Source organism: Pavona decussata, unplaced genomic scaffold, assembly GCF_977016875.1.
Source record: "Pavona decussata unplaced genomic scaffold, jaPavDecu1.1 SCAFFOLD_72, whole genome shotgun sequence".
NCBI classification, from domain to species: domain Eukaryota; kingdom Metazoa; phylum Cnidaria; class Anthozoa; order Scleractinia; family Agariciidae; genus Pavona; species Pavona decussata.
Genome location: NW_028145491.1, coordinates 4,481,023 through 4,490,000, shown reverse-complemented (window position 1 = coordinate 4,490,000; position 8,978 = coordinate 4,481,023). Strand labels below are relative to the sequence as shown.

The 8,978-nt window shown below is 40.2% G+C and overlaps 1 pseudogene across 1 annotated transcript in view; it reads left to right on the top strand.

The window, feature by feature from the left end:
• Positions 1–8,978, top strand: part of LOC146477079 (atrial natriuretic peptide receptor 2-like) — a 48,023-nt pseudogene that overhangs the window by 17,109 nt on the left and 21,936 nt on the right. The window contains exons 5-6 of the transcript XR_014865450.1: positions 5,809–5,902; positions 5,982–6,078. The product of XR_014865450.1 is annotated as an atrial natriuretic peptide receptor 2-like (transcript). The remainder of the gene's footprint in view (positions 1–5,808; positions 5,903–5,981; positions 6,079–8,978) is intronic.

Below are 8,978 nucleotides of genomic sequence, written 5' to 3'. Positions count from 1 at the left end.
TGTCCTTCACTGTACCATGCCGTTTACTTGACGTAATTTCTTCAGCAAAACTTGCTTCTTGTACATGAAAAATCAACCATTTTTCTGCATTTTGCATCTCTAAACCAGTTAAAGGGCTGTCAATCCTTTCCTCCTCTTTCACCCTTGAGTTTCTAACGAATCTTCTGATCCAAGCAACAGTTCTTAGCAAGCGACCGTACTTACTGAATCTTGTGAAGTCAATGAATGGCTCTTTGGGTTGCACAACACAACTGACACTAGCTTTACTCTTCCTCTCTGGGTCAACATTTTCCCTGGAAGGCTTTGACCTCAAATCCTCGGGCCAATCTTTTTCGGACTCTTGCAACCAAGAGGGTCCTTTCCACCACAAATGACTCTCTCTTAACTGACTTGCAGACAAACCTCGGGTAGGTAGATCCGCTGGATTCTGCGGTCCTGGACAGTACCTCCAAACACTGGGATCTAACAATGACTGAATTTCAATAACACGATTGGCAACAAATGGTTTCCACTGTGAGGCGGCTCCTCTGATCCAGTGTAAAGTTGAAGAATTGTCTGTCCAACAAACAATGCGGTTTATGGGACAATCGATTGCACCTTTGACATAGGTACAAAGTCTAGCAGTAATTACAGCAGCCATCAACTCTAAGCGCGGAAGTGTAATCTTCCTTACAGGAGCCACTCGGGTCTTGGACATTACAAGACTGGTAGATGCCTTTCCATCTTCACTAACAACTCTCAGATAAACTGCAGAGGCATAAGCAACTTCCGACGCATCACCAAATGCGTGTAACTCAACTTTAGGATTCTGACTTAATGACAAATCAGTGTAACATCTTGGAATGTGAACGTGTTCAAGTTCTGAAAGTTCTTGAACCCACTGATTCCATTTCAATGAGACTTCCATGGGAATTTCCTCATCCCATCCAACACCTTGGGTCCACAAACTTTGAAGAATCAATTTTGACCTCACTGAAAACGGTGCGATTAGACCAATCGGATCAAAAATCTTTGCTGCTAAAGACGCCACTTTTCTTTTTGTGTACACTGTCTCTGATCTGGACTTAACAATGTCCGCATCAATTGCAAAGACAAGGCTGTCAGTTATCGTATTCCACTTTAAACCTAATGCTTTTGTCATTGGATGTGCTTCTGCTAAATCACTCTCCAGGTTGACGAGACTAACTGCTGCTCTGTCCCTCTCAGGTAAAGAATCCATAAGCTCAGACGAATTGCTTGACCATTTTGTCAAATTAAAGGCAGCTTTCTGCATAAGCTCAGTTGCACTTTGCTGCAATTTCAGTGTTTCCTGCACATTGTCTCTCCCTGAAGCAAAGTCATCAACATAAGTGTTCCTTAAAATTTCACTTGATGCAACAGGGAATGTTCCTTTACACCTTTTCACATGCTCTTGAATAGTACCAATGGCAAGAAAAGGACTGGAAACAACTCCAAATGTGACCCTTGTCATTCTGTAAATCTTAGGCGTGGCCTTAGGGTCCAAATCTCTCCATAGATACCGGTGTGAATCCATGTCTTCCTCTTTTAACCGGATCTGTAAGAACATCTTCTCTATGTCACCCATGATAGCTACATGATTCTTTCGAAAACGCAGAATAATTCCAACTAAATCTGGCTGCAATGCTGGGCCTGGCTCTAAGCAGCTGTTCAGAGAGACACCATTGCTATCTTTAGCTGATGCATCAAACACCACTCTTGTCTTGGTTGTCTGCTTGTCTTCTCTAATGACCGCATGATGGGGGAGATAAAACACAGGACGCCCATCTGTCGGTGTAACTTCATCACAAGGTACTTCTTCAGCAACACCATTCTCAACATACTTGTTAATCGCTTCTCGGTATGACGTAGCTTTCATTGGCTCTTGGAGCAGCTTCTTTTCTAGATTGTACAACCTACTTTCCGCTTGCCGGTAATTATCTTTCAATGCAACACGATCTTTCTTCCACGGTAAGGATACTTCATAGCGACCATCATTGTACGTTAGAGTCTCTTTAAACTTCTTCAAGACCATATCTTCAACATGAGTAGTAGAAACTGAACTTTCAGCAGGTCTAACACCAATGGACTCCAAATCCCAGAACTTTTGAAGTGTTTCATTCAATTGTTCCTCAACACCAATTTGAACATTCATAGACACAGTGCATTCTCGGTCATGACCACCTGTTGGTCCACAGAAGACCCAACCCAAAGTTGTGCGAACTGCAACTGGTTCACTGGAACGTCCTCTTACAATGTCTCTTGTCACGAAGGAATAATAGAAATCCAAACCAATAAGCACATCAATCTCCTGTTCATCTCTAGGGAACTCTTCAGGAAATACTATGTTCCGAAGATGAGACCATCTTGCTGGATGAATATCCACAGCTTCAGCTGGCCGGCATATTACTGGTGTAGTAAGCGCTTCAATACACTGAGGCTGTCCAGATTTATCAACAGGTGCCACAGTAAATGTAATTCTCTTCCGCAAAGTGTTCTTGGTAGCCTCTCCTCCAAATCCAGAGACAACAATTTTGACACTCTTCCCGTTAAGACCAAGCTCATCAATTACACTCTGCCGAACAAACGATGTTTGAGAACCAGGATCAAAGAAACATCTCACAACTTTTGAACACCCATTCACTCCACACAAAATAGCTGGTACAGTCTGCAGAATCACCTTTCCACCCGAGCCCACTGCAACAGAATTTGCCACAACTGAAGATGACACAGGAGGACCTGATGAAGGGGATGGTAATTCAGGGACCGATTCCACCTTAACTTCTTCCAAGTGAGGTCGAGCTGAATCTTGATGCAGGAGACTGTGATGTCTACCTTGGCAGTGCTTGCATGGAGGCTTCTGGCACACTTCAGCTCTATGACCAGATTCAAGGCATCGGAAACACAGACCCTTAGACGTTGCCTTTCTGAACCTTTCTTTTACAGGCAATGACAGAAAACTGACACATGACTTCAAACCATGGTTTTTGGAGCAAATGACACACTTGCCCTCTTGCGTTGTCGCACATAATGCAGAGGTGGATGACCTTTGCGAGCGGTTAAACTTGAAACGATTTTCACGATTTCCAGGATTTTCCTTTGCTGGAGCTTTCGAATCAAGAGAAGGAGGTTGGGAAGACTCTTTAGCTCTAATCAGTTGTTCCAAGAAAGTGAACAGTGTTTTCACTTCTACACAGTCCTGCTTAGCTATTTCCTCACTGAGCTCCAGTTCCCATTTTTCCACAACTTCTTTAGGTAGCTTGTCCACGATAAGGGGCACCAGAACAGGAGCCAAAGTTTCAGATTTAAACTTTTCACCCATGGACTCGACAGAACGAACGTGACCTATCACTTCATCGTAAAATTTACGCATGGAGGCTGCATCATCACAGCTCAAACGTGGCAAATGGATCAAGGATCTTACATGTGCATCGAGGATTAACCTTGTATGCCCAAATCTTTCCTTCAGGATTTCCAAAACTGGCTGGTAATTCGCTTGTACCACTGCAAAACCTTTCACCGCTTCAGCAGCCGAACCCTTTAGCGATCTCATCAAATACTCTAATTTTTGGACATCTGCCAACGACGCATTGTCGACTACCGAAACTTTTATCGACTGATAATAGGGTTGCCAACTCAAAACATTGCCATCAAAGGTTGGTAGATTGATCTTGGGTAGCTTAACTTGTACTTGAGAAGACGACTGAGATACATGTGGGTTGCTTCCCGCCAATTTCACTTCTGGCAAATGTTTACTTGAAAGATAACTCGTCATTTTCGCCATGCTTTCAATCACACGCCCTTCATACTCATTGTGACTCTCACACTCGGCATCAATGTCAGCATCTTCCAACATCGTGCACATTGTGCCTTGCACTTCTTGCAAATCGCTCCATTTGCTTGCGATGTTATCTTTCAACACTTGAATTCGTGCATGATTATCTTGTTGTGACAGGGCTTCGTCGACTGACTTCACCGTGTCTGTTAAAGATTTTCTCAGAAACCTTCTCTTTTTCTTGACAGCTTCTAAATCTTTCGACATTTTCAAACACCGTTTAAAATTCCACTGCAAATCCACTGAAGTTCCACTCGATCAAGGTGCTGCAACACACGTGTTTTGGCGCCAATCGCCAAGATGCGAAAACCCACTTTTTCGCGGCAAGAAACAGAAGTCCAACACTCCTTTTCGCTTGACCGATCGTCGATACTGTTCATCCGACTCAAAGGACCATGAAAATGAACGATTTATTCACTAAAACGCAACGAAAACTTAGGCAATACATTTCATGATTCTCGACCAGAACGTCGAGCAACGTTTTCATAACATAAACTCGGACCCAGTGTCCACTCATTGGAACTTAGTCTCCACTCATACACACGCAATGCGCCTTACACAAAATGAAACGCGGAATATAAATTTTCAGTTCGGAACATATAATGACCGTAATGAAACAAATTTGGACACAAATGAATGTTTATTTTCCGTAAATGAAGAGCAAAAGGTGTAGTAATTCCGCAAAAGGAACACTTGTCTGATTCGATCAAACCAATTTTGAATAATTTAACATTTGTAAAGAAGATTTATATCACCTCTCTTATAACTGCTCCTATGCGCGAGCTTTTTGGAATAGATTTAGCACTTGGTGGTCTGATCTCCGTGGTATATGTAATAGCTGACATTCCTCATGGAAATGACCTCTTTAATTACTTGATAATTCTTGGTAAACTATGTATATGAGAATGTAGAAGGAGCAAATCCTGAGAAGTAGAAGGAGATTTTTTCCGGCACAAGGTAAAAACTAAACAAGAAAATGAAAGGCTTATCGCTATACGAAATAAGAAGCTTCTTGATTTCAGAAAGAGATGTAATTTTTTTTGTCATTCCTTGGAGGTAATGTGTGGATGATGGCCTATTCAAGACTGTAGTTTCTTTTTTTTATAAATGATTGCTAGTTTGTAACTGTAATTGAAGTATCTGCACTGTGTCTGTGGTGTGTTGTCTTTGTCTTTTGTCGTTGTGTCTTTAAAATAACAATAACATTAATATCCTTCAAATAGTTTGGTGGGAGTGCTTGTAGTTAATTTTTAATTTAGTCTATTCCTACATAATTGCAACTATACAATGGTATTTATTATGTGATTGTAAATATGAAACGAGTTTCAAAATGGTAGGTATAAGTAATAATACAATGTAAATGGTTATCAATTTAATAAAGCATTCTCAATTTAAAAAAAAAATAAATGTTTTCAGCACTGCCTGTGTTGCCCTTTTTCTAACGAATATTTCACCCACGGTTACCGTCCGCTGAGAGGGTGTACCAGGAACCGTGCAACGAAGGATATGAAACTGATGGATTCACAAGGCACCATCGATCAATTTTTTTTAGAGATTTTCCTCATGTCGTAAGTTCTTGCATTTCAAAGTTTTTTTCAAGTTATGCAGTAGCATAGCAAAGAAAGGAATGGCATAAATGGAAATACCATTGTCTCTGTATCCACAGTGTTGCTACAGTTAGCTTCAACACATCTATCTAGCATTTTAGACCTTTCAAATAAAACACTTTCGCACTAAATTCTTCTTCGTCACAGACCACTCCTAGACCCTAAATTCTGGCCGTGAATCAAAGTGGCTGTAATTCTACAAACTTTACAAATTGTCAGAAAATCGAGAAAAAGTCCTGTTGCCGAAATGTGTTCACAAAAATGATCAGTAACAAAGGGAGTTTTATTTAGATTGAAATCGGTCGAGACCGCGGTTTTGTTCAATAAACCCTAAATAACCAGTCGTTTATTTCTTTCATTGCTTTGCAGAATTTGCTGACTCGATAGATGCATGGCTGATTGTTGTTGTTGTCGTTTCCCCCTTTGCCGCTATTTTGGCCCTGGTGACGATCCATTGTTACAGGTACCGTGGTTTAAATTTATTGGAAATTGGTGCTTCTAATATTTAGCTTACGCCCTTGCTTTTCATTTAAAAACTTCAGGTGTAAGAAGTACGAGAAAGATCTTATGAACGACGCCTGGATCATAGACTTTGATCAAATCACGTTATCTGCAGTGGATAACAGGTTTGCTAATGAGGTAAGTAAACCCGAAAAGCTACTTGCAGTGAGCTCTTTCTGTAATTATAAAACATTGACAAATAAATAATAAATGAATCAAAACAAATGACCATCCCACAAACAGATCACTTGTCCTTTCTTGTATTCCATGTAGTACCAAGGCCTCCAGAATTGCAATGTAGCAGCGATCAATGAAGATCGCAGCTTCAGAGCGCTTACCGGCCGCTGTTGATTGTGATCTGCTCGAGATATTTGACAACCACCTCAGAGCAGTGGAAATTTGTTATAACGAAACCGTACTAGCGACTAAAACAATTAATCGGTACTTTTTAATCGCTCCGCTGTAGTAGAATTTTCAGCCCATTTGCACGTCTAGTTTGCGCATTCGCAGTGCTACAAGGATAACTACAAAGTGTACAAAACAAACACTAGCATGCACTGTACCCTGTGGGACTTCAAGTAATCATAAAACGTATGAGTATAGCTAGACACTGTAAAGAAAAGCTCTGTTGTGTTCACTCAACGTATTTTATATTCTTATAACTGAAGAAAATCAGTAAATTCACAACTATATAAAAGGAGTGGGTATAGTCAACTGAAGTTCACTTACGTTTATCTCTATTTAATTCTGCTTCAATGAATGATTACTTGTGGATGTGCTGTCATTTTCTGTCTCATTTCAAACGTTGTGTAATCGTGTTTTACAAGTGGACTTATGTATCATTGTGGGAAACGAGTCAATTTATACCGTATTTACTCGATTAACAGCCAATCTCGAATAAGCGCCCACGCTGATAGCCCAAAAAGTTAATAAGCGTCCTCCCTCGAATAAGCATCCACCCTGAGAGCCCTAAAACTAGTAAATAAGCGCCCACCCCCACCCCCTCCCAACAAAAAACATTTCTGTTCTAGCCCAGCGTGAAGTAGGAGGAGCATCAGTTGTGTTCCATACGGTAGTCAATGAACGTTTATATTGTTCATGGTTTGTTCATATGAACCGTTGTACTTTGTTTTGTCTTGTTGAAGCGAAATAAACTTGTTATTCCTTGTTTTTTATTCTCTAAAACTGTCCTCGCTTACTGAAATTGTTGGGAAAATAATAAGCGCCCATCCTCATGTGCCCAAAATTAAATAAGCGCCCAGGGAGCCGTTTCTCGAAAGTCCCGGTAACTTATCGGGCCCGATAAGTGATTTTGGTAATAAATGTTTCTTAACAGAAGTCAACTTTTCTTATCTTTGAATGCTAAATTTTAAAATCTTAAAACGGTATGAAAACATTGGCCAAGTACCATGTCTGTAATCACTGTGTAATCGGCGAAAAAACATTTTAAAATATACTTATCGGGCCCGGTAACTTACTCATGATTTAGGTTTAAAATAGGACCTCATAAAAATGGAAATAAGAGGTTTCACAATCAAGTATTCTAAACGAAAAGCGAAAAAATACCGGGATGAAGAAATATCACTGTACAAAAAAGTAAATGACCTTCAGGCTAAGGCAGAAAACAATCCGCACAACAAAAACATCGTACTGGAACTTCAACGTGCTAGATCACGTCTTAAAAAAATTTGGTTAACGAAAACCAAAGGCGCAATTCTAAGAAGCAAAATGAGATGGCACGAAGAAGGGGAACGCAACACAAAGTATTTCTACAGCTTAGAAAAACGTCATCATGATATTAAATCAGTCACAAAACTCAAAGTCGGGGAAAATTGTTACTTAGAAGATCAGTTCGAAATCTTAGAAGAAGAAAAAAAGTTTTATGAGTCGTTATACTGTTCCACCAACATCAATCCCGAAATTTTCAAAAACTCGCCTTTTTTTAACCCAGAAAATGTATCCGCACTAAGCGAAGACGAAAAAAAATCTTGCGAAGGAGTAGTAAGCGAAGAAGAATGCATAAATGCGCTCAAGGACTTCGACAATAACAAAACCCCGGGCACTGATGGTTTTCCGGCTGAATTTTATCGATTCTTTTGGCCCGACATCTGTCATGAGCTACTAGCCAGCTACAACTTCGCTTCTCAGCATGGTATGCTTTCTATAAGCCAAACACGAGGAATAATCTCGCTTATCCCAAAAAAATCCAAGGATAAAACTATTCTGGAAAATCTAAGGCCCATCTCTCTCTTGAACGTCGACTACAAGATTCTCACTAAAGTTATAGCCAAGAGAATTGAAAAAGGCCTGCCAACTTTAATAAACCCCGATCAAACAGGTTATGTTAAAGGCCGCTACATCGGTGAAAATGTAAGGCTAATTTCCGACTTGATACATTATGCAGATAAACTAAAGCAAAAAAGGTATTGCCGTTTTCTTGGATTTCAAAAAAGCGTTTGATTCCATTGATTGGAACTTCCTCCTGGTAACACTTCAGCTCTTCAACTTCGGCCATGACATTCAAAATTGGATAAAAATTTTCTATAATAATGTTACCAGCTGTGTTCTGAATAACGGTCATGCTTCAACCTTTTTCTCCCTACAGCGGGGAGTCAGACAAGGTTGTCCATTTTCTGGCATCCTCTTCGTTCTCGGTATAGAACTCCTATCTAGATATATAAAAAATGATCCCACTGTTAAAGGTATCCAAGTCAACAAACATGAGCTTAAAATAAGTCAATATGCCGACGACACAACAGTATTTGTTCGTGACTTTGACTCCGTTACCAGTCTATTAAGAGTGTTACACGCTTTCAAAGAAAATTCTGGCCTAGAAATAAACACCACTAAAACCGAAGCAATGTGGTTAGGTGAATGGAAAGACAGAACAGATGAACCGTTTGGTTTTAAGTGGCCAAAAGAACCTATCAACGCTCTCGGTGTTTTCTTTTCTCACAACCAAAAAGTGCTAACAGGCTAAACTTCGGTGAAAAAATACTTAACCTCGAGAAAACGCTGAATACTTGGCAACGGAGAAA